Genomic DNA, 26,099 nt, shown 5'->3' on the forward strand with positions numbered 1-26,099 from the left:
CCAAATGACAGTTGATGGCTGAGCTGATGCTTTCTAAACATCCAGCTGGCGAATCTCATGGGATATCTGACTTGTGATGTCATAACTGTTATCACTGTTGGCCATTGAAGGTTATGGTGAACCCAAAACGAAAGCAGGAAGCCAAATATAATTTACTACAGACGGGTAAATCAGTCTTCTTTGGACTATAGTCAGTGCTTTAAGTGGCCCAAAAGAGGTGCCGGTACTCTATTTTTTTTCCCCGCCTCCCCTGAGGTAACAACAACTATTGAATGGGTTTTATATACAACAGTCAACAGACAACCTTATACAAAATAATAAATCATTTTATTAGTTTGCGGATTTGCTTGAGCTAGAAAGAGCTACTGAACATAAATAAAATGTGCAAAAAGGTATTGAAATTTATTTTTAACAAAATGTATATAAAATAAATTATAAAATAATTTGTATTTTGCTCTCTCTCTCTTGAGTCACTGCTGGTATCAGCAGCAGCACTTGTAAAGTGTACCTGCAGAGCTTGGTAGTTCTCCCATACTGCTTTCACTGTTCTCTCACTTGAAGCAACCCAATGCACTGATAAAACACGGCCTATCACAAGGAGACGTTGTCCAACATTGTGAGCACTCTCGGTTAACTCCCTTTGGTTTTTTGGTGATGCATGGCAGAGGGAGTAAAGCTGATCTAAGAATATTTTAAAGTGGTTGATTCCTCCTACCTCCTTCAAAACATCACAAACTGCCAGTTCCAGTCTGTGATTGGAACAATGCCAGACAAACAGGTAAGGGAATTTGGAACAAAGCTGCGCAGCAACTCCTGCTTTCCTCCCAAGCATCACTGAGGCTCCATCACAAGCAAATGCCAACAAATGTTCCTGTAGGTAGTGAGGGTCAAAGCCATTATTATGAAGACATCCTAACAGTGCTTCAGTGATGTCCTTTGCTGTGGTCCCCTGCAGCTCAATCAGTTCAAAAAATATTGTGTCTGGATTTTGACTGGAAATAGCTGACCGCAGGCACACGACAAGCACAGACTTTCCACTTATTGTAGTGGATTCATCAATGAGCACACACAATTTTCTTTCATTCATCACTATGTCATTGACTACCTTCTTTTTCATTTCAGCTGCAATGTGATCCAGTATATTTGCACATGAGTTATTAGAGTGCAAAACTCTGCCCATCTTGACACCATTTAAGACTTGCAACTGGACATCTATTGGCATGTCTGTAAAGGGACGCCCATGCTTGCCAATCTTATAAGCTGTTCTAAACACATTGCAAGTTGAAGCGTAGTCAGCCTTTCTCATATCTTCATTGTGTTTTTGCATTGTATTTTGTGTTGCCTTCTCTTTTATTTCAACTGCTTTCTTGTGATAAATTGAGTGTCTGTGCTCTTTTATTTTCTTTCGTAGTGAGTTTTGTTGTGCAGCCTTGTCCCTTCCAAAAGACGAGATTAAGCACCCACTCCACTCCTGCGACACTCTCTGCCCTTGCTGCATGTCCACGCGAGCACAAACTTGACTACACACACTACAACCCAACTTTTGATTTCTGCTGATCAGCCACTTGTAATTTGTGGAGAAATACCGGACTTGTGCTTGGGACCAACATTCTGGCCACTCATGCTCGCTAACGCGGCTGTTGTCATCGGTAGAAATGGTGTCATTCTCGTCGTCGCAAAAAGTGCCGTCGTCCGCGGCTGCGGCACTAGTGCAGCTTTCATTAGCTTGCGTGTGACCTGCAGCGATATCATTCTGGCTTGGTGGGGTGTCAGCCAGCGAGTCCTCTGATTCTGACCTTGTTCTTTTACTACTCAGAGTCTGAAGCCAGGAGAGCATATTAAGTGTTCATTGTTTTTGTATTTTAACCGAGCAGCTGTTTGCGCGTTTTACACACCCTCTCCGGACCACGTTGAGTTGACATGACAACGGCAAAAGCGACGCATGCGCTTTTCACTTGTAAAACACATTGGTGTATGGGTAATGTAGTCTCTGCTCTCGGTGGGACGAATTAGGAAGCGTGCTTGTGAAGGGCGCTCTGAAAAGCGGCAGCGCAGCCAAACGATTATAACAGATGTGCAAATGAGAGTACCGGTACGCTAAAAGCACGTTCTGGGCGCATGGAGAGGTGGCGGTACTCTCAAGAGCTATATTTAGAAGTGGCGGTACTGAGTACCGGCGCGTACCGGCCCACTTAAAGCACTGACTATAGTGGTTCTGACCAACATGTTTTATAATGCCTAAGAGAAGTGATCATAAGGTATTAAAAATGTACAAAAGTACGAGTAGTGGTCCAAGCACAGCACCCTGTGGAACTCCATGACGATATTTTTGGTACATGGTAAATCACTGGTAACATGATGATAATAATAATGGATTGGATTTATATAGCGCTTTTCAAGGCACCCAAAGCACTTTACAATACCACTATTCATTCACTCTCACATTCACACACTGGTGGAGGCAAGCTACAGTTGTAGCCACAGCTGCCCTGGGGCAGACTGACAGAAGCGAGGCTGCCATATCGCGCCATCGGCCCCTCTGGCCAACACCAGTAGGCGGTAGGGTAAAGTGTCTTGCCCAAGGACACAACGACCAGGACAGAGAGTCCAGGGATGGAACCGGCGACCTTCCAGTTACAGATGTGATTTCCAACCCCCTGAGCCACGGTCGCCCGTGGCTCAGGGGGTTGAACAAGTAAGATTATAACTTTAACCACCCTAGTACAATAATATGTTCCAATCTCAGTAATGTAACCACATTGTTATCAGACGTGTCAAATGCTGTGCTGACATCTAGCAGGACAGGTATGGGGGCCTTTTCCACTGCCTGAGGGCGTGAGAATGTTTTTTCATTGTTGTTGTTGTTGAAACAGATGAAGATGTTTTTTTCATGTTTTTTTTAAGGTGTCTTATTTTTAAATGTTTAAAATGATTTGTAAATGTGTGCACAATTTTGTCAGATTTCACACAAAAAGTATTTTGTGTGAGTTTTGAGATTGTCAGTAATCTCTGAGTTATAAACTAAACACTGCTGGCCAGGTCAATTCGAGTAAAGAGTATTTCAGCAGCATGAGGTCTGTAACTCCTGATGGTTAGGATTCAAGAAAAAAATGGCTGCTGTCATAAGCAGGCAGCCAACTCTAGGATTGTCAACCTCACTCCCCCGAATCTGGGTAGAGGTTGTTTATGACATCAGTGGAAAGTTTTGGTGGGAAGTGGCTGCCAACTGACTCAACCTCTGCTAGGGGTCAAAGGCTCGTCTCATGGGACTGAGGCTGGGATTCCTCAGGTTCCAGGATGTCTGCTCTAACATAGGAAGCAGGAAACCTGTTGCTCATATTAACCATAAACCTTCCCAATGACATCACTTGGCAAGAAATACTATGAAAAACTATGAATGCTCGGTTTGCTTGAAATGTTTTAGAAGAATGGTTATGATTAGGTGTATTTTTTTTGTGCATGTTTGCTTTTTTTGTTCATTAACACCGAATTTTTCTCCAGAGTAAAAATATTTGAATACTCTGCAGAACTGCGTTTAGGGTAAATAAACAAAAACACCCGTATTACTCAGCCCCGTTACAAACGAGGAGGATGTTTCGGAAAATTACTGAGAGGTCTTTGGACACAGGCCTGCTTGAACTCACAATAGGGAGAGAAAGCTTTGCACTTTATTTAGCTGTGAGTTTGTTTTAAACACATAAAGTATGTGTGTGAATATGATGTAGTCCTTGTATAGGTTTGTTTTTGCAGGTTTAACACATGAATCCAGCTTCTGTTTATTCTGGACAGACACATTTAGCCCATGCTCTCTATAGACCTGGCTGTTGCAAAACCTGCACTCAAATAGAAAAGCAACACAAGCTGTTACAAACTGCATGGTGTAAAGAGTGCAACCTTCTGTTTTCAGTCAGCCATGCCAGTGACTGCTTTAAATGTTAAACATTCACAGGAACAATGCAAACATTTGGATGTCTTGCAGGCATGATGTTTAAGATGTTCACCTTATTAGTTTTGCCCGCTACTGTGTTTTCGCTTGGTAATTAGCTCTCAACACAAAGAACAGCTTGAAGCTGACTCACAATTTTTCGAGTATTTGCCATATTCGTCATCTGACATTATCACCGTGCACAGAAGTTAAACATAATGGCTGTGATGCAGTTTCGACTATATTTACAAGTAAAGCGATCACTTTGAAACAAAGAAGCTACGAATTCTCACACTGTTTGCTTTCTCAAGATGTGAACCAATGCTCTCTGTGATCAACCAGAGCCTCGCTGCTTCCTCACCTGACGAGTAGAGCAGAAGGAGTGCGAGCATTGCAAGTAGTGGGTAAGACTGTTCACGAAGCAATTCATTTCCTCATATTCTTGCCTTTTTTTCATCCCCCAGCGGAAACAATGAACGGCATCATCATGATCTTGACTCTGACCTCCTACAGCAGACTGCACTTTGCAGAACATCTGGCAAAACATCCCCAGAATAAGAATGTGTTCGATTGAAGGCAAAAAGTCATTTATCACTTGTCCACATTTCATCACAATGAAACGCTGAGGTCAGCTGAGTTGAGAAATTTCACTAAAACCACCAATGTGAAACCTCATGGTTTCCTCTAACTAAACGATTATGTTGTGTGTTTGTTTGTTGCAACCTATGAGTGTTTTGACTTTAAACTAGTGTAAAGTACACTAATCAACAGAGCAACTTCTAATGTTATAACTTGCGTATTACTTTTCTCAGTTTATATATATTCTAACTTATTGGAAGTTACGTGTCTACATACATGTCTACACGTGTCACACTGGGTTTGCCACTTATCTGTCCTTTAATTTTAATAACTGTACAGTACTCTGTCTTGGTAATTATTGTCCATGAAGTAAATATGTAAAAATTGTGTGTGTTTCTGTTCTATGTCCTGTGTCCAGTTCTGTTTATATATGTGGTTTTTTGCTGCTGTTACAACCAAATGTCCCCTTGTGGGACAATTAAAGCATTATTCTGTTCTATTCTATAAGCAGATTGGTGGGTAACTGTTGAGCAATGGACTGCATTTCAGGTATTTTCTGGGGCCACATTTATGTTTGGTTAGAGTAAACCACTGAAACTACATGGTTAAGACTGGAAAGGAACATGGTTTTGCTTTAAATTCATCCTTGGCGATGTGATGGGTACATTAATTATTCACTGGATACAACAATTACCATGAGTGTTTGTACTAAATTTGATGGAGACCCTTCCAGTCTTTTCCATCTGTATCAAAGTGGTGGGCCAGCTGACACAGAGACTTTTGGCATTTCCCCAAACTGCATGGCTAGCAAGGCAAAACAAACAAACAAACAAACAAAAAAAAAACCCAACTTCCTATAATAGCTTTTACAGTCCAAAAGTTATGTCATCACACTTGTAAAGGTTGATGAAAGGAAAACAGATGTGTATTAAGGCATTATTACTTAAATTCCTGCAGAGCTATTTTGAGATTATCTTTGTCGCTTGTTGCTTCAGTTTCAGCATGTAGTCCAGCCCATCTGTGCCATTTATGGAGCAAAAAGCAGCAAATTCAGCCAGAGCCTGTCTACGCTGGATGGCCAGGAAGCGTTCGCGATGTCTTATCGGGCGCTTCTCCGGTGCTGATAATTGGCGTCTGTCTTGTGTCAGTGACGTAAAAGACGGATTTAATGCTACATGACAGCAGTTGCTTTCTAAAACATCAGATATGTATCGGATTCAGTACCACATACGAAAGTGACACAGATCGAATTTGAAAATATCGGATTTGTGCCGTTCACACTGTCACACCATGATCGGATGTGGGTAAAAAAAAAAAATCGGATTTGATGCGCTTTCGCCTGCAGTGTGAACGTAGCCCTTATGTTCTTGATGCAATGATCGTCTAGAATATTAAAGCTCTTGATTGCCTCTCATTGTACGCCCAGCTTAACGCGACTGAAAAAATCGCACAGTGTATGCCCAGCTTTATACGAAGACTGAGACAATTCCTGTCTGCATTCTTTCAGTGAACAATACCTGTGAGAGGGGGTTGAAAAGTGGACATGCCAGTGAATGGAAATAACCCACTCACTGGTGTTACTCCATGAATCCAGCCTCAGGAACTCTGTTGAGTTTCTTTTTTTAAAAGAAATATTCTTTTAAAAGTCACATTTATGGGAACATTATATTATTCGTTAATGTTATAACATCACTGACCAAGAAATGATTTGTTGCAGCATTTTTCCATTACCAACAATAAACATCCATTGTAACTGAGCAGCAATTATTCATTATACTGTTCATTTACCTCTGAATGCACTACTTTTAAAATGCTTCAGTGTATTACAGATCCTCCCTTACATAAACAGTACTAAGCTGGTTAATTTTTCTTGGCTTTAGCTAAAAGCTAGGAGTTGCAGGCAGATTTGCAGCGTACTGTATATTTACATTTAACTATGCTGACTTTACCTCACTGCACAGTGAGCTACAATGTTAGAATCTTTGGAGAAACAACACAATGGCTCATTTCTCTCACAGTTTTAGGACAAAGCTATTTGTTGCAGCACTGGCATCATTCTCCTGCTTAGTATTCTCTTGCTTCACCAACTCCATGCCATCAGACTTGCACATTCTTCTTTGAAAATATATTTTTAAAAATGCAATTACTTACCCAATCCAAAAGCCTTCACCTCTGACATCTTCCTTGCTGACCTTGCATGCTCAATGTCGACAGTAGAATTGGATGCATTTGACTATATGTAGGGCAGCAGAAACACTGAAAATCAAAATCTGCACACTACATTAAAAAAATGTTGTTGTTTTTACAGCAGCAGGTACAACTAAGGTTTGGTGTCTAGGCTCTGCCCTGATTACTCTCCGACACTGCTGAGTGAAGCACATTCCAAAGTAACGTGTTCCTGTCATTGCGGTTACATTTTCAATAATATATTCAGTAATTAGTTACAAATATGTTGTTACTTGCGTTACAAAGGTTCTTCTGTTATCTCCTGGATGGTGGAGGAATGGCTATAGCATGCTGTAATTGTCTGATCCAGGGTAGACTGACTTCTTTCCTCTTAATGTGGTATTCGGTGGTTCCTTCACTGCCTTTGCCTTGTGCTTTCCTGTGTTCTAGTACAATTGTAAACATGACAGTGATCCAGGGCAGCACTGGCATATGACTGAGAAATTTTGGAGCTCAAATAGAGTACAAAATTGGGAAGGTGTGTCCGGTATAAAGTACAGAAATTTTCGTTTGGCCAATAATTTCTGTGTTGTAACAATGTTTCTTGGCAATAAATCTCATACGTTTGGAAAGCATGCTCATTTCCCCTTAAATTGTACCACATTTGTAATGAAAATGCATTTATGGGGTGAAGAACAGAGTTGAAAATGTGGGTTGCACCTCTGAAAAACTTGCTCAATCTCCTCTGCAGCCCTTAGAGAACAGAAACTCTGTGCAGCCCGTTCTGGGTTTCCTGGGACCAGAACCATGTCAGCCATGTTATCCTGCAAAAAGCTATCCAAACCTATTTGAAAACTACAGGCGTTAACATGGCTCATAAGCCTCATCTGGAACAATAGAGACATTTTATTTAAAAATAAATCACTTTTCCTGGAAACTTGGGTCCAAAATGGGATCCTATTGGTGGCTCAGCTGGTTAATAAAGAGGGACAACTACTAACTTACAATGAATTTCTTGCACTATATAATTTTCCTGTCAGTGTTCGGGAATTCTCAATGGTGCTTGGTGCCATACCCTCAGGTACTTTAATGTTATATAAAAACACTGACAGCTCAATATATACCTCAGTCACTCTCTGATCCAGCTGAGTCAGCAGTGGGAAAAATCTGCTTTTCACAGGAACTTGGTAACAGCAATAAGAGAATACGTAATTTATTCCAAGAAGATATCATCTCTCTCCCATATATAACATCTTACTGGAACCATTATGTTCCAGATATCAACTGGAAGACAGTCTGGATCGTCTCCCATAAACATCTGATTGTAAATAAGGTGAAGGAAGTTTCATTTAAAATTCTTCATAAATGTTACCCAGCCAGTCACTACATAGTAAAATTTAAAAGAGACATAAATACTAATTGCACTCTCTGTGGGGATCATCCAGAAACTGTGACACATCTTTTTTGGTACTGTTCTTCTACACAGAGATTCTGGAAGGAATTTAGCAGTTTTGTTATTGTCCATATTTTAAGGTAGTTTTCTTTACAATGGGAAAATGTTTTATTTTGTTTCTTTAAGTTCTCAAAAAAGAATGATAAATGTTTTTATAATAAATTTGTTAATACTTTTAGCTACATTTTTTATCCATAAATGTAAATTTACTAATAAAACGCCATATTTCTGTCATTTTTTTAAGGATGTGGAATTGTACATACAATCAATATCAGACTCCACCAACAAAAAGGCTCGCAAACAATATATATATATATATATATATATATATATATATATATATATATATATATATATATATATATATATATATATATATGTGTGTGTGTGTGTGTGTGTGTGTGTGTGTGTGTGTGTGTGTGTGAATTTTTGCATGTATTAATTTAATCATTTTTTTCACCCCTGGTTTTGTGTGTTCATGTTCTGTTCTTTTGTATACTTCATCTGTCTGTATGTTGTATACTCATTGTTTGGCCAATAAAGTTCATTAAAAAAAAAGAAAAAGAAAAAAACATAGCCCATAAGAGATGCATTTGTCATGGTCCTGGGCCATGTGGGCCCAGTATTCTTAGTTTCTTATATTTTTGTATTTCGTTCCTTATTTAGGCCATGTTTCCTAAGTTGTCCTGTTGTGTTGTTCCTTATTTGACTTCCCCTTGTGACTTTTATCCCCTGTGTGCCCCTCTATGTATCTGTGAGCCCTCATCTCCCCTCCTTGTTTCATTCCATGTTTCCCCAGCCCACTATGCCCGCGCGCTCTCTCTCTCCTCCTGTTTGCACCTGTGTACTTCCTGTTTTACTTTGACAGTCTCCCATCAGTGTTGTTTACTCCTGCCATGTCTTGTTATGTTTATCTGTGTCAGCTGTGTTCCCATGTGTGGCCACTTCCCCTGATCATCCCTCTTGTGTATTTAGTCTCTGTGTTTCATGTAGTCTGTGTTACCACCCCCTGTGTTCCGTATCTCCAGCTATAGCTTTTTCTTAGTTTATGTCCAGTTTAGGTTTCTGTTTGAACTATTACTCTTATGCTGCCCTCACTCTGTTTTGTTCCTTTCATCAGCCAGAATAAAAGGCTCGCTTTTGTTTAACTCCACTCCTGCATCCTCGCTTGTGTTCGCTCCTGGGTCCACCACACACATTTCCGCACGGTCTGCCTCCGCAGACCGTGACAGTACGACACGACCATGCCGGACCCAGCGACACACGAGAGGAAGATCATCCAGACGGTGGAGTCACTATGTACTAAATGGCTGCAGTGTTCCGGAGTGGAGGAACGGGAGGAGTTAGCCCGGCAAGTGGGAGTATGCGCGTCTGTATTCCCCTGGTTATGGGAGGCACTACACCCACTGATCGTTGACTTTCTCGTCACCACTCTCCAACTCCATCCGCAGCCGCAGCGGCCCGGTGTGCGTGTGCCTTCGCCAGAGCCATGCTGTTGCGATGTTACCCCGCTGCCTCATGAGCCAGTGGCAGTCAGAGTCGGAACGGTGAGGCTCACCACCGACACACCGTTGGCTCCCGCTTCATCGGCTTCCGCATCTTCGCCACCGCCTGACTGCACGGAGATGCCCGAGGCTGTTGACTTCGGTGAGGAGGAGCGGCAGCAGGTGTTGCGGGCGTATCGGGAGGACGAGCTACGCTGGAAGCCCTGGCTTATCTCCGAGGAGGAGCTCCCGCCAGCCGCCCCGCCTCGGACCGGCCGCCCGCCCTCGCCGCCTCGGTCGGACTATTTTTCTCCCGCTTATTATCTGGCGCGGATGTGGTCGGAAGACGAGGAGCCGGTCGCCACAGAGATCCACGTTTCGCCCACCACCACTTCAAAAAGGAAGCGGCGTTCACGTCGCCGTCGCTCGTCGCTACGGCATGTCTCGCCCTCCACGGTGCGACGCGAGGATGCTATGGAGGCAGTGGATTTCGACCTCGGGGAGCGGCATGCGCTCGACTGGAGGAAGAGCTCCGGCGGAAGCCGTGGCTTGCTCCTGACTATGACGAGGTCTTCCGGGGAACTCGCCTGGCTCTCGGGGGTCCCCTGAGCTTCCAAGAACTCTCACCTACCGCTCCATCAGCGCCCAGTTCCCCAGCCTCTGCGACGCCCCCCGGCGCGCATGAGGCGCCCCTGCCTGGTTCATCGGACGCTGCGATCAGGAAGAAACGGCGTTCGCGTGCCCGTCGCGCTGCGCGACGACCGGAGGTGAGTGAATGCAACCTGTCATCACCAGCCTCCATTGAAGCCGTAGAAGATGAACTGGACTCAGAATTACAAAGCCACGGGTCAAAGTTAACAGAGACACATAGTGTGGCAATGGCTGACTCTGGTACTGTGAATGGTGTGGTCTGTTCGTCTGGCTTCCACGAACAGGGAGTAAGACCCACTCAGACTGTGAATTCCAACACTGGGGAGTTTCAGCCGGTGTTCTTGTCACCGCCACCCAAACAGGTGTTTGACTGTCCAGCCTCTAAGCTGACCGGGGAATCCCCTGTTTCGTGTGTGTGTTTGTGAAAATAAAGCCACTGTTTCGGAATTAGCCAGTGCTAACTTCAGACTGAGTAATGCTCTGCTAACCAAGCCACAGCCAAGTCTTTCAGAGAGGCTCTTGGACAGGCCTAGTGATCGTGTAGGGACCTCTGACACTACACTTGGATTGACAGAGAGTTCCACAGGCCGTGATGTTGCTTGTGTGGGGAGTGGGGTGGAAGTGTTTTCTTCTGTGTCATTTAATGTGCCTGGGGTTCCATCAAAGACTGAAGTACCTGTGGCTAATGCCTCCCTTCCCAAGCCCGCTCCGCTCACCAACGAGCTACTTAAAGTAGGCCCCTGTGCTTCCTTAGCACATAAGGATTATTTAAAGGAGGGTCATGACGTAAAGTATAAGAGTACTGAGTGTGAGATGATGTGTAATCCTGTTTTGCATGCTGCTCCTATTCCCAATGAACTTAAAACTGAGAACGCTGATCATGAACTCACGTTGGTACTTAAAGATGACGACATGGAGTCAAATCAGGGTAACATGACCTGTGTAACATCACCCGTCTCAGCTAGGAATGCTAGCACAGCATTAGCCGTACCCATTTCACCATACACACTACATAACACCCTTGAGTTACAGTCCACCTCACACATGGTTCCTAGTCAATATAACACTTACCGCCATCATGCTGGTCAGTTCTCATCGCCCAGATTCATTCCTGAACATTTCATGTTTGCCCAGGAGCTTATCCGTGAAGGCTTAAGTCGTGTTTTTCTGGGGAATGTTGTAGTCCTTGTTTTCCCTGTGGCTGACCCGGCTTATCTGGGCCGTCAAGCTCTGTCATTGCTCGAGACTGAAGGGAGGAATATAGAAGCAGGACTTTCTGTTTTAGAGCCTGTTATGTCAGCCTACATGAGTCTTGAAGTGAATGAGCTGGTCTGTGCCTCAGGACATCTGACACCTGTTTGCTTCTGGACTGTTAACTGTAAGATGTCAGGTGAACGCGTCCAGCCTCATGTCTCGTCAGCTGGAGGGTCCGAGGGGCCCGTTCAGCCACCTGTCCCCGCTGGAGGGTCCTCGTCTGGCCCTGCCTCAGAGTCTTCGTCCTCGCCTGGCCCTGCCTCAGAGTCTTCGTCCTCGCCTGGCCCTGCCTCAGAGTCTTCGTCCTCGCCTGGCCCTGCCTCGCCTGGCCCTGCCTCGCCTGGCCCTGCCTCGCCTGGCCCTGCCTCGCCTGGCCCTGCCTCGCCTGGTCCTGTGGCCACCGGGCCATGGCCAGCACGCCTAACACTGGAGAGCCGCCGCTGCCTTCCGCGCGGCCGGCCTCCTGAACTGCTCAGTCTCCTTCGCCGACGCCGCCGCTGCCTTCCGCGCGGCCGGCCTCCTGAACTGCTCCGTCTCCTTCGCCGCCGCCGCCTTCCGCGCGGCCGGCCTCCTGAACTGCTCCGTCGTCTCCTTCGTCGCCGCCGTTGCCTTGAGCACGGCCGGCCCCCTGAACTGTTTCCACGTCGTCGCCGTTGCCTTGTGCACGGCCGGCCCCCTGAACTGAGCTGTGCTTTCCTTTTTGTTTTCTGTTCCGAGCCCTCCGTCCTGGGTCGTTTTCTGTTTGGTTTTTGTTTTCCTGTGTTTGGGCTGTCTGGAGCCAGCCCTTGAGGGGGGGGGGGGTGATGTCATGGTCCTGGGCCATGTGGGCCCAGTATTCTTAGTTTCTTATATTTTTGTATTTCGTTCCTTATTTAGGCCATGTTTCCTAAGTTGTCCTGTTGTGTTGTTCCTTATTTGACTTCCCCTTGTGACTTTTATTCCCTGTGTGCCCCTCTATGTATCTGTGAGCCCTCATCTCCCCTCCTTGTTTCATTCCATGTTTCCCCAGCCCACTATGCCCGCGCGCTCTCTCTCTCTCTCCTCCTGTTTGCACCTGTGTACTTCCTGTTTTACTTTGACAGTCTCCCGTCAGTGTTGTTTACTCCTGCCATGTCTTGTTATGTTTATCTGTGTCAGCTGTGTTCCCATGTGTGGCCACTTCCCCTGATCATCCCTCTTGTGTATTTAGTCTCTGTGTTTCATGTAGTCTGTGTCGCGTCGTCTGTGTTACCACCCCCTGTGTTCCGTATCTCCAGCCATAGCTTTTTCTTAGTTTATGTCCAGTTTAGGTTTCTGTTTGAACTATTACTCTTATGCTGCCCTCACTCTGTTTTGTTCCTTTCATCAGCCAGAATAAAAGGCTCGCTTTTGTTTAACTCCACTCCTGCATCCTCGCTTGTGTTCGCTCCTGGGTCCACCACACACATTTCCGCACGGTCTGCCTCCGCAGACCGTGACAGCATTGGCTCGCCTGAGATATGCAAGGAAAGGAAGAGGAAGGTGGAGAGAGTTGGGGAAGAACATGGAAGTGACCTGTGACTGGTGTTTCAATGGGATTTGAGTCCCTTTCCATGAAAGGAAGTAATTATCATCAGCAATTATATCTTGAGTTTTGCTGCTTTGAACTAGCATCGCTAGCTTCAGATTCTGTTAAGAATAACTAACTTACTAAATTCTTGAAAATGAAGGAATTGCATTACAGGATGTAGTAAGCAGTGCACTACTTTGTGATGTGTTCTACCAAGCATTGTTCAAAAATCCTGCCATTTAAGCTTGATCACGAACAAAGGTCCTGTGGGAACAGCTAAACTGGATCCACCACACATCAATTAGAATCGTTCTTTAGCAACTTCAGCTTTCATGATGAGCTGTTTAGATAAATGTGGAACAAAATTACTTTCCCATCACGTGTATTGTCAGTCCCAAGGGTGTACAAGAGCTGGCTATGCCTACTATTAAATGTATTGCATAGATTGGTACATAATACTTGAGTGCTTGCACATCTATATCAGGTCTTGCTCAGTTTCAATCCCAGATGATGTGAAAATGAAACTGCTTCATGCAGTCATTTGTGTAATTGTTTGAGAAAGTTATGCAGTCTGTGTTGAAGAGACTTGGTGCTCAATGGAACAGTGACTGTAGCACTTGCACCCCTGTTGTCTCTGTGAAATGTCAACATTATTACAGCACAGACTGTCTGCCTCTCTACTCCACAATGGGGCTGTTGGATACATGACAAAGCGTTCAAAGTATGGGACACTTGGGAAAGCTTAGCTCGGCTCTGTTTTGGAATTTTTGTGTTTTTTGCAGACTATTTGAAGCTTTGTTCTGAACTCTTAATGCAGCATCTAATATAAACCAGACTGCATATTTATTTATCATGTTATAATTACACCCAGTTTGTCTGTGATCATGTTCAAAATGTGCTTGCAAAGAGAGACACATGAGACCAGTGTGAAATAATGTTTTAAGCCCTTAGCTTGGAAATATGCAACTGACAATGATTATTCTATTATACACACTTTTCATCTGTCCCTCCTCTTTTTGTTTTCTCATACTCAGATCTTGCATAAGGATCTAATATTATCCTTTGAAAGCTTGTTAATGGACCCATGCAGAAGCATCTAGTGTGGTCTCTAACACTTAACAGACTTGAATGAAATGATCAAAGGCCAAGATAAAAATGTTTTCAGATTAGTTTTTTATTTTTTCCATGCAACCAGTTAGAGTTGTTGGCAGAATCCATCCTTTATTTATCCTATGAAGTCCTGTGAAAAACTAAGTACACTCCATGATTCAGTAGCCGGTAGAACCAGCTTTAGCACCAAGTAATAGATATGTCTTTATCAGCCTCTCACATTGTTGTGAAGGAATTTGGTCCACTCTTCTTGGCAGAATTGATATAATTGGAGAGTGATATATGTTGGAGGGTTTTCAAGCATAAACTTGCCTGTTTAGGATCTCATCAAAGCAACTCAACTAGATGACAGTCCAGACTTTTACCAGGCCACCACAAAACTTTCATTTATTTATTTTAGCCATTCATAGGAGGACTGGCTGGTGTGTTTCAGATCATTGTCCAACTGCATAAACTAAGTGTGCTTCAAGTCAAATCAAGTTAAGTGGCTTTATTGTCATTCCAACCATGTGCAGTGGTGAATTACACAGTGAGGCGAGACAACGTTCCCCCAAGACCGTGGTGCTACATATAACATAACAGATAATCAACACAGGACTACATAAAGTGCAGAAATTGCAAAAGGACAAACAAAAACGAAGACAGTGCAACACCAGACAGAACAGAACAATACAGACACGAGACAGTGCAGACGCAACAGTGCAAGAGAAATGTGCAGAGACTGAACACTGTGCGAAAAGTGCTTGATGTAGTGGTGTGTGTGTGTGTGTGTGTGTGTGTGTCCAGTCACTGAGTGTTCAGGAGTCTGACGGCTTGGGTAAAAAAACTGTTTTATGGTCTGGCAGTGAGGGCCCGAATGTTTCGGCACCTCTTGCCAGAAGGCAGCAGGATGAAGAGCCTGTGTGAGGGCTGCTCGACAATGCTAGTGGCTTTGCGGATGCACCAGGTGCGATGGGTACCCGCTGCATCCGCAGCAAAATGATGGTCAGACATTCTCCTTCAGGATCTTCTGGTAGAGAAAAGAATTCATGGTTCCATTAATCACGCCAAATCCTCCATGTCCAGACCATCACACTACCACCACCATGTTTGACTGTTGTTGTTATGTTTATGAAAAGCTCTGTTATGTTTTTACCAAATGTAACATTACTCAAATCATCTCAAAAGTTCACATTTTTATTTTGTCATTCCACAGAGTGTTTTCCCAAAAGTATTGGGGATCATCAAAATGTTTTTGGTAAATGTGAGATGAGCCTTTGTGTTCTTGAATCATGAACACTGACCTTAAATGAGGAAAGTGAGGCCTGCAGTTCTTAAGATGTTGTTCTGGGACCTTTGGTGACCTCCTGGATGAGTCCTTGATGTGGTCTTGGAGAAATTTTGATAGGCTGGCCACTACTCAGAAGGTTTCATCACCTTTCCAAGTAAATAGTAAACCGTACTTGCTTTTTAATCAATCTGAGCACTCAAGGCACTTTTATAACAAGTTTCATTCATACACACATTCAGTACAGCAGCATCAAACACACCCAGAAAAAAGAAGCCAACAAAATATCTGCCATTTGTCCCCTTTATAATCTATTTTACCTGCCCGTATAACATTACTACCCAGCAAGGTTATTATAGCATTTTTTTTCTTCAGCATTAAAATAGTTGAAATGATTATGAGCACACTAAATAAAATAGAACCATACTGATACACACCATGTTCCTTTTGCTCATTGCTGCCAGTGTCAAAGTTAAGAAAAAATACCAGGATCCACAGTGGAGCTACATTGTGCTACTTGCTAAACATTTAGTTTTGGGTGTTGACCTCTTTAAGGCCATGATGTGGGTGTGTGTTCAAAAGTGTGCATGTTTGTACAGGTGGGTCTGCATTTCTAATGATAGGGCCCCGGCTAGTTTAGGTCTGCCTGTGATCTGATCTTTTATGGGATCCTCAACCTAGTATTAGGGTTCTATTCATCCAACTCCAGACATGAGCGATGTTTTGGTGCCCAGTGGTCATCTAAGCTGCTAGCCTCAGGGGGAACTGGCACAAGGAGACACCGACTGGGGCGGGCGAAGACGCTAAAGAAATTTTGGCTTGAGCAAACATTTTTGTCCTTAATCCTCCCCAAAGTAAACTTGACCACCAGATTTGCCAAGGCCCCAGGACACTGTCATCCAGACATGATGTTAATACCTCTCTCTAGTTCCTCAGACAATGAGTTCTAACTGGATATGTTTTTCAAAATAAATTTAGAACTTATTTTAGCAGAAGAAGTTGATGGCTCTTAATTCCCCCTGTATTGAATGCAGGTATTTCCATTCTAACTGTTTCATACGGTCTTTGAAGGGATATGTGGGGTACTTGTGATGGAAAACAGATTCACCTACAATAGCAATAGTTTGTTTCAGCTCAGGTTTTTACAATCTGGATCTCTGATGTGCAGAATGGTCTATAACCATTGCTATAACCAGGGATCAAGTTCTCCACATACCGCAGATGGAGATAAAGAGAAGAGATTTGACTTTTCATGTTAGTGAGTCTTGTACCAAGCTGTCAGAGAAGATCAGAAATGGAAAATGAGACATAGTTTTCTTTCTCTCTCTTTTTTTACATTAGATGTACAAGTATGCAAAAATGTACAAATAATCTCTGTGAGCACAAAGGCTTAATTTCAGACTGTTTTTTATGCTTTTGGGTTTGATTATATATTACTTTATATTACAAGGTATAAGATATGAAAAGAAATATATACTTATATGGTCATCTCAGATACAAAGTTCTGGTTGTGAGCACCACAGCCCCATCTGCTGTCCAGGTGTTTTGTTTATGAGGGGCAGCCAATCAGACGAACCCTGGCCTTAAAGCAGAGGAGTGAAAGTGGCTTGTTTCAGACAATAGATAAACTGATGTTTTGCACAAAGGCCCACAATAAAATAAATAGGGACTACTGTAAAACTGTGAATTATGGAAATAAACTCTCTAGCATTCTATCCTGTCCTGTCATCATTAAAACATGACCATATATGCTTTATTACCAATAATCTAGAGATCATCTGAGAAAATACAAATTACTTAAACATGAATAAAGTGTGTGTGTGTGTGTGTGTGTATTCCATATAAGCTGCAAATATGATTGTACATGATTGTGAACTCTTGCATGTCCTATATGTGATTGTACAGGTACAGTTTGTGCATGAAAGCTTAAATGTTCTGGATCTGTAGCTGATGAGGCATTTGGAAATATTTGTAGCAGTAACTGTGCATGAAGGCAATGTTATTCTAAAGCCTGACTGTGGAATGCACTATTCAAACATTATAGACTTAACCACACAGAGGACTATGTTCCCTTCGCATGCAGATTAAAATCATTGAGGTGCCACCTCAGTAGTAAACATAATATTCTCTATTCATGTTCAAATATATTGCTTGCTCTACCCTGTACAGTATTTTAAAGCAGAAAGAGTACCAGATCGGGTTTATCTACAGGCACACTATAGAGAAAAGTACTAGTTTGCTACAGGAGCCTCACAGCCATGTAAAACCATGTCATGAAGCTCTCAGTGAACAGTTTTTTTACTGATGATCAAGCCAGCAGAGGTTTGGAAATCTGTACTTATTGAGTTAGCAGAGTGTTGTTGACTTGTATGCACTGGGTTATTCTGGTCTAACTTTACATGGTCTGACACTTTGTGGCTGAGTTGCTGTGATTCCCTAACATGTTAATTACAGTTCATTTTGTAATATCTAGGAGGGAAGAAATCTCACCAACCAGTTTGTTGCAATGGTGGCATTACATCCCCACACTGAAATTCAGCAACTTCTCTAAATCACTTGCAAAGATTTGTAAAGGGAGACTGCATGACTAGGTGCTTGATTTTATACATCTGTGGCAAAGGGACTGAAAAAAAAACCCTGAATTCAGAGATTAAGAAGTGTAGCCCAATAATTTTATCTATATAACACAAATGTGCATGACCATACGTTTTTGTGCACTGTAATATTACTGCCAAAGACATGTCTACCAGTTATCCACCTCAACATAAGGGAGCTGCTGAGATTTGTTGTAAAATTCTTTGAAATGTTCCATCTCATCACCTCTTTGGCTTCCGGTGGGACTGAGCTTAACTCTGTGTATTGTCTTTAGAAATCTGTGTAGGTAGCAAGTTTTTAATTCAGAATCTGTTTGGATTTTCCCTGCTGTTAGGGAAGAATAGGGCTGCTTCTGCTAAGTTTTTGTTTGTGAATTCGAGCATTGCTCAGCTCTGGAGCTAATAAACTTGTGATTTGTAGTGTACAACTACTCTGTCCAGGGAGTAGGACAAGTGGAGCAGTCAAACAGCATATGTCAAAGAAGTGTTATTGTATTGTACGAAAAAAAGTGTATATAATCCAAAATCCTTCAGCCTCAGGCCACAATGAGTTTAGAGGTATGTGGAGGAGTTAGAGGAAATTAAAGTATGCTTACTGATAGTGGGCATTGTTGAGGAAAAAGGAGGTATTATTGGACTTTTAAAGTACGTGGGTTTCTTTTCTGCTTTTACAGCCACAACATGGAGCTTGCTAAAAAGTTATCAGAGTAAAAGCCAGTTACTGCTTCCAACACATGGCTTACTCCATTTTTTTCTTCATCTCACAAGAAGCTTATAGTGCGTTTGACATGCGGCTTAAACTGTTAGCTTGGCGTTTCTCAGGCCGATAGCTGTGCCCTCAGCCACGTCAGCTCAGAGAGGCTTTTCCCCTGCCAGGCTGACCATGACCTGTAGTTTTAATGCTCTGACTAAGAGAAAAAAAATCTGATATACAAATTGACGCATTCTTGGTTTCGGTCCTGGTTTGGACAGGGAGAGAGAGGCTGAGAGCTTCCTCCTTATAAATTGTACAGTAAATCTGTGATCTACTGTTGTATTCTCTGACAAAGTATGCTCCTTTTTTTAGCTAGTTGTTGTCGTGGACATCAATGATTTAATTCTGATTCTCCCACTGCTCACCCCCCATCTGGTAGCAGCAGATGGTTGCTCCACCCTTACCCTGGTTCTCATAATTAGGAGCTGTGTAACATGTGAACAGTCAGAAAGGAGTGTATGGAAGTTTCTTCCTGTTAAAGCAGAGTTTTTCCTCCCCACTGTTGCCAGTCTCTGTATTACTGTAGGGTCTTTTGTTTGCCTTAATGCAGCTATTGCTGTGATTTGCAACTATGTAAAATTGAATTAATTTGGTGACTTTGACAATTGCAAAGATTGTCTTTTGTGTTACAACATGTGACCCTGTAGTCAATAATAATAAACATGAAGTTAAGGTTTTTATATTGTTCATGACTAAAACAGAAAGACACTATTTGTCTAAAATGAGGAGAAATTATTCTAGGTGTGTGAAAATTGCTGCCTCTCAAGTCCAACATTTCATCAACCAAGAACCCCAACCTCTCTATATACTGATTTTTATGGGTCCATAACAATATAACCAGACATCCTCCATCCTTTCCATTGAGTGTGCTTTCTGTTGCCACTGAAGGTTGCACACAACTATGGAGCGTAATAGGCTGCTTGCAGTAACCTTGTTATTGTCATGAATCGCTGTGCGGCAGGCAGGAGTTGGACCCAAAGTGCAGGACTCACAGACTCAGGGAGGTGAACTCAAAACTCAGCTTTATTTGCTGGCAGGGAAAAAACATACAAACTAATCTAAACTGGGAACTTGGAAAACTCACAGAGAGACACACAGGGAGATCCACACAGCAAGAGGGACGACGCGACACTGACTCAGAGAAACACAGGGTTTAAATACACTGGGAAGTAACGAGGGGAATGAGACACAGAAGGAGGGCACAGCTGGGAGAAATCAGGACTGACGAGACAAGCAAAGCAGGACGCATTCACATGAGACACGGACCATCAAAGTAAAACAGGAAGTATCACACAGAGACGCGAACTTGACACAGTGGAGACAGCAACTAAGAAATACAGAGACATAAACCATAAGGCAGAGGTCTAAGAACCAAAATACACAGGGAAATACTCAGCTGGGAACACAAGAGACTAGACTAGAGAGAGTAACAAAAAACCAACCATGAGAACATAATGCACAATGCAGAGTGACAGAAAACAAGAAACTCAAACATGCAAAGACACACAATTACACAGAACAGAGGGGACACAGAGAGACATGAAGGGCAAGGGATCAAAACTAGAAGCCATAGAATAAATCACACACAAGTACAATAATACAAAAAATCACAAAGAACTAAAAACGCTGGGTCAGGAGACCCAGGACCGTGACAGTTATGGAACAATAAAATTTTAAATGTAAAGATTTAAATGCTTACAGTTTTAACGTACGTTTTCTAGACCTTGAAATAGCAACATGATAATCTCTGCACTCACAAGTCAGGCACGTGACTGATTCCAGGTTACCTTTACTGATATTAGTTAGTGGGAACAAAGAGTGATGTTGAAAATGAAAATTGTTGGCCATACTGAATAAAGTAAACACAATTAAATGAGGAAACCAATAAAAAGTTCTTTATGTTTTAAAGAGGCTCATACTGGGACTCTCCTCAGCTCTAACTGGGACAGTGGCGCGGCTGCCCCTCTGTTGGTCTTCCTTGGTCTCTTGTGTTCTGGGGGCCTCTGGATGTCTGAAGTCTTGATCTCCTCCATACCTGCTTCATGCCCTGGAGGACGGGGCTGTGGCCCCCCCCACACCCTCTACCAGATCATTACATGAAGGAACCTTTTAAAAAAAACAAGCGCGTCCATGCTCACAGGTGAACACACGGGTGATCACACCCACAAACTACACCCTTTTTGGCTCCTACCTCAAAGCACACTGTGTTCTGTTGATCTTATGTGCTGCACAATAATGTTTAATATTTAGTATTTACTGTCATATTCCCATATATCATTGTGATGTTGTTTATTCTATTACTCTTGTTCTCTTCTGCTTGTTTTCTTTTTTCTTTCTCAGCAGATGATCCAGGTGATTGATATATGCATTTTTTTTTCTCTGCCCGTTCTGTTGGTTTATGTTTTTTGCCCTTCTCCCCCGTCCCTCTTCTCAGCTGTTTCTCTTTCCCTCTTTCTTTCTCCCCTTCTTTCCCCCAGTCAAGTCTGTCCCGTATTCAGTAAGTGAAAATAAAATAAACAATAAAAGGTGAATCAAATGGACCATTACGGCAAGGCTGGGATGGTCAATTTGGTAAAGTAAATCCGTTGGGCATCTTTCTTTGCCTTTAGACAATAATTCTGATGGCAAAAGAGCCAAACGGGACAGGAAAAATAAATAAATAAATAAATAAATAAAGAGGCTCATACTGTAATTTATCCAAACAATGTGGAATTATTAGATGAAACTTGGGGAGAAAGACATTTCCTCCTGAGTAAGAATGATCCAAGTCTGAACAATCTTTGAGGCTTAACACATTTGCAGTCTTATTAAAGATGCCTATAAACCGTGATTGACCTTACAATCCAAGAAAAACATCCGGTGTCCAGCCTGGATCGCTTTACTGTGCAACATAGACAGATTTTCATAATCAACCTCATCTGTGGTCTATTATAGCTGCTATTTCCTTCCACAAGGCATGGGACATCTATTTTGATATGTGTTTGGATTTAGACATGTTGTGTGTATGCATGCAGGCTTAGTGGCTTGTATTCAAGGTTAGCAGCCCCATTACTCCTCCAAGAGTGAGGTCTGTAAGTCATTATCCAGTTTGTGTGGCAATATAACTAACAAGACTCCTGAGTGCAGATATAACTCATATAGCTCATTTCCACATATTCATACAGTACAATAGTATAGTTAATATCATCATCACCTACAGATGCAGTTTAGCTTGTTTTGTGTAAATGAACCTCTATTTTTTGTTTGTTTGTTCCATGTTTATATTCTTCTTTCTTTGCTCCTTCCTGGTTCTATCCACGGCCACGATGATTTAATTTCCACACAGAAATGCTTAAAATTCCAACATATTTCAACATGGGAATAAAAAACTACTTCAGCAGTGAATGACAAAGGGAAATTTCAGTTTGTAACACAAATGGCAGATCGAACAAAAGCAACTGAATATGATGCAAATGCCTTCCTCTTTCTTCTGGGATCCCCTTGTCAGTGAGCCCAAGCTCTCTTCACACATTCCCAGTGTATCACTGCGCTGAAGCCATTAGCATAGCAATAACAGAAACTTCACATGGAAATAATTTGGGATACAGTGTGGTCTCAGCGTATTGCTCCCGCACCCAGGATGAGTCAGGCAACATTCTTTCCCTCGTCTTCATATAAAACGAATGCGGTGCAGGAATGTGCTTTGACCCGCTGAGTTTGGGTTTGGGGCTCATTGCAACTGGCTCTTTAATTTATCTGCATTGCAAGCGGCATCAGCGCCAGTTTCCTGCTGCTTGCAATTTAACAGCATTTATTGCCAAATATGATAAATAAATATTTTTCTCCAACAGCTACACTGCAGTGAAGACAACAGGGCAGATGACCTGCTCCATCTCCTGAGCCAGAGCCCCTGATTATGAGTGCATTTGTTTATTTCAATTTATGATTTGTATTTCTTTTGGTGATGTTTCTCCATGATGTTTCTCAGACTGTACAATCTAAAGAATTTTTAATAGAACAACAATAAAATACAGCAACAGCAACTCAATGCCTCAAGTTCCAGTGTAGTTTTCATTATTTGTGAAGCCCCTTTGGGTTTATTTTATATGTATACTGACACTTGTTAGTAACCACACCGTTATAGCATTAAGTCCTGGTGTGCATCTGTCCACTCATCCAAGAAAAGAAGCAAAAATCAACAAAATATTCAAAATCTGTGGCTCTGTGGAAATCAAAATCTGACATTTCAAGGTTTATTTCTTTCTTGTCTCAAGTCCTTATTTTTGTATCTTAACTGGGTTTCAAGTTTACAGCTCTTATCCATGAAGATAAATCCCCCCCCCCCACCCCCACTGACATTTAAGTCTCAGATTTAGCTTTAAATAAAATTTTACAATATGTCTGCTATGCCGTAAAGAGAACTTAAAACAAGTTTGTTTTGAAAAGCCCACATGTTAGGGTCATTACCTGGAAAGCCCTGGCCTGGGCAGCACCAAGCGGGAATTGACTCATAGTCTGTCCTCCTCCACCGCAGGGCCTCTGATTTTTCACCCCTATGAAAGGCTCCCTATTGACATGATGAATGGTCTTAGCCTCATACTGGGGCACTGAGGGAAACTGAGTCATGGCCAGGAGGTCATCAGCCCGAGCTTGCTTTTTGAACATAACCATCCATATGTATATTTAGAAATACACCCATGTGCCTTAGAAGGTTAAAACACTTAGAAGCAGCGTAGCTGAGCAAACTTGATAGAAGAATCTATTCACATGAGTCAGTGGATATGTGGTAATATAAGGGCTTTTCAGAATGGTGAGGATGCCTGTGCTGTGATGCAGAGTCTGAGATGGATTTAAGGATCACTCTAATATATAATATAATAAAATAGTTGAAGTCTTCTTTTTGTCCCAATTTTAACTTTGTGCACTGGACTACAGGTCAGATAATCAGCATCAGCTACATCCATCTATCCATTTATCCTTATCTGGGTCACAGGGGAAGCCTATCCCAGCTGCCTTCAGGTGAGAAGCAGGGTACACTTTGGACAAGCCACGTGACTGTCACAGGGCTAACACAATGAGATAAGGAACCATTCACTCTTACATTCACTGTCCTATTTCACATAGTTTTTCCTTCCCTTGTGCTCTGCTTCACTAAATGATAATATATGAGAAACATTAGGTTATTTTAGTCACATGTAAACACTAGCTTCTCATTTCTTTTACAGTTCCTCTCTTCCCCTGAGCTGGAAACTTTGTGGGTGGAGTCGGTCAAGGATTTGCCTCTAAAGCATGCTGGGAGAGAAAATAAAAAACATTTTATTTTCTTAACTTTTTTCTGTTTTTACTTTGCTTCAATAAATAATTCCTCCTGTGAAGATGCTGCTTGATTTTTCTGTCTCCAATCATGTGTGCAACAGGTTTCCTTCTCACTAACCCACCAGCAAGGTCAAAAAAAGAAAAGTATACCAAATGCCAGTGAGCAAGGTCAAAGGTCATTATTGTTTATGGGTGTAGCTCAGCTGGATGAAATAAACAGTACTGTTTATTTCCATGCTTGGTCTGCAGAGATGATGTTCAAGATATGTGCAGGTTTCTGGTAAACAGATGGCTGGCATCTTGTTCCTATTTTAAAATATGTCTGTCTAATTGTTTCCGCCTCCCCTGTTTAGAATAGAGAGGAACTGAACACCATGAAGTGACCAAATCCACCTTTCCCCGAACATCTTAAAATTACAGATGCAGCAGGCCACCGTTCACCCGCGCACCACAGGCCGCTTTATAGGACACGTGAGAACTATCAGGACCCCTTAAAGCTAAATCTCAGGAAGAGCTAAGGATGCCCGTGACGTTTCAGACATGTTATACTCCTCAAGCAAGCCTTTGAACAGAACATGTGAGACACAGATGGCTGTAATCTTTGGGTGGAATGGCAGACTGTGGGAAGAGGTTAATTTTAGCAGAAGGCGGTGCAGGGGAGCCAAAATGTTCTTTCTTAAACACAGTTTCCTGATTGTTTGATTGTCATTCAAATAGATACTTCCTTAGAAAATTCAATACTATACTGTATAAACATGGAACATGAAGTACCTCTCTGTGGACTTACTATTTTGTTGCTCTTTTTGATCCTGTCTCCCACACTTATTATAATTGTAATTTCTTTTTCAGCCAGGGCCAGATCTAGCCTCTTATGTGTGGGCAGTTGAAAATGAGATGTGGGTAATTTGGATGAAAAAAAGAAAAAGAAAAAAAACTGCTAATAACCTACGATTTATTGAATCACTGTTCAGCTGCTGGCATTTCTGAAATGACTCTGCAGATGATCTCTAAAAAAAACAAAAACAATAAACTACTAAACTAATTGCTAATCAATTAACAAACTAATCAAGAATATTCAGAGCTCAGAGAGATGGCAGTGGTGCGCTTCTTCTGACCTTGGTGTTTCTCTTTGCCCTCACCACCAACCAGTCATGGCAGATGGCTGCCCTCCCTTGTCATTCCTTCCTGTCTTCCTTCCTGTTAAAAGGGATTTTTTTCCTTCCTGCTGTCGCCAAGTGCTTGCTTATAGGGGTTGTCTGCCTGTTGGGGTCTTTACCATACAATATTTGAATTAGCAGTATATAAATTGAATTGAATCAAATCTCTGATTATGTCAAGATTATTTGCCAGTGGAAGGCTTTGGCGGTCTACTCTCGGCTATTCACTTAATCAGAAATCATACCTGGCATTTGTGTTTTCTGTGCTGCTCTTTCTACTAGCTAAACAAAATCCAAAATCATTTTTCTTATCTTTTGACTGGGTAGGCAGGATACTATGTTTGCATGAGCTCAGTCAGTTCAGAGCTATAACCAGCCTGGTTTCCAGCTGTAAAACATTCCACTCTTTCATGAAACCAAACATTCAGAAATGGAAGAAATGGAAAACGCAACATTACATTTTGGACATCTTTTATTTTTAAATGGGCAGCACAAGAGTTACGTAGAAACAGGATATTTCCTGTTTCTACGTAACTCTCAGCAGTGTCCTTGTCCAGATTTATTTTATTTATTTAACAAATTTGAAAAGATACAATAGAAGGCAGTATTTCATCAAGGATGTACAATTTGTTTCTCAACATATCACAACATCAGAATGTCTCTTCATAACCCTGAAATGAATTGACCTTTGTGGTTTAATCAATTGCAATAATGGAGAATGCCTTTTATTAAAGCACTGCTATATAATTACAATCACAATTACAATATTTTAAACACAGTTCAAAATTGAGGAAAGGACACTGGTGCACACACCATTGAAACAAAAACAAAAAAATGACATCAAGCTGTCACCAAGAACGGGCTTTCTCCATATCTTTTCCA

The 26,099-nt window shown here is 42.2% G+C and overlaps 1 pseudogene; it reads right to left on the reverse strand.

Annotated features, from left to right (window-relative positions):
* Positions 1–268: 268 nt before the first annotated feature.
* Positions 269–2,319, reverse strand: LOC146690426 (E3 SUMO-protein ligase KIAA1586-like; annotated as a pseudogene).
* Positions 2,320–26,099: the final 23,780 nt, after the last annotated feature.

Source organism: Copadichromis virginalis, linkage group LG16 (genome assembly GCF_057382275.1).
Source record: "Copadichromis virginalis isolate Kocher_CV1m ecotype Utaka linkage group LG16, C_Virginalis_male_GT1.1, whole genome shotgun sequence".
NCBI lineage: Eukaryota > Metazoa > Chordata > Actinopteri > Cichliformes > Cichlidae > Copadichromis > Copadichromis virginalis.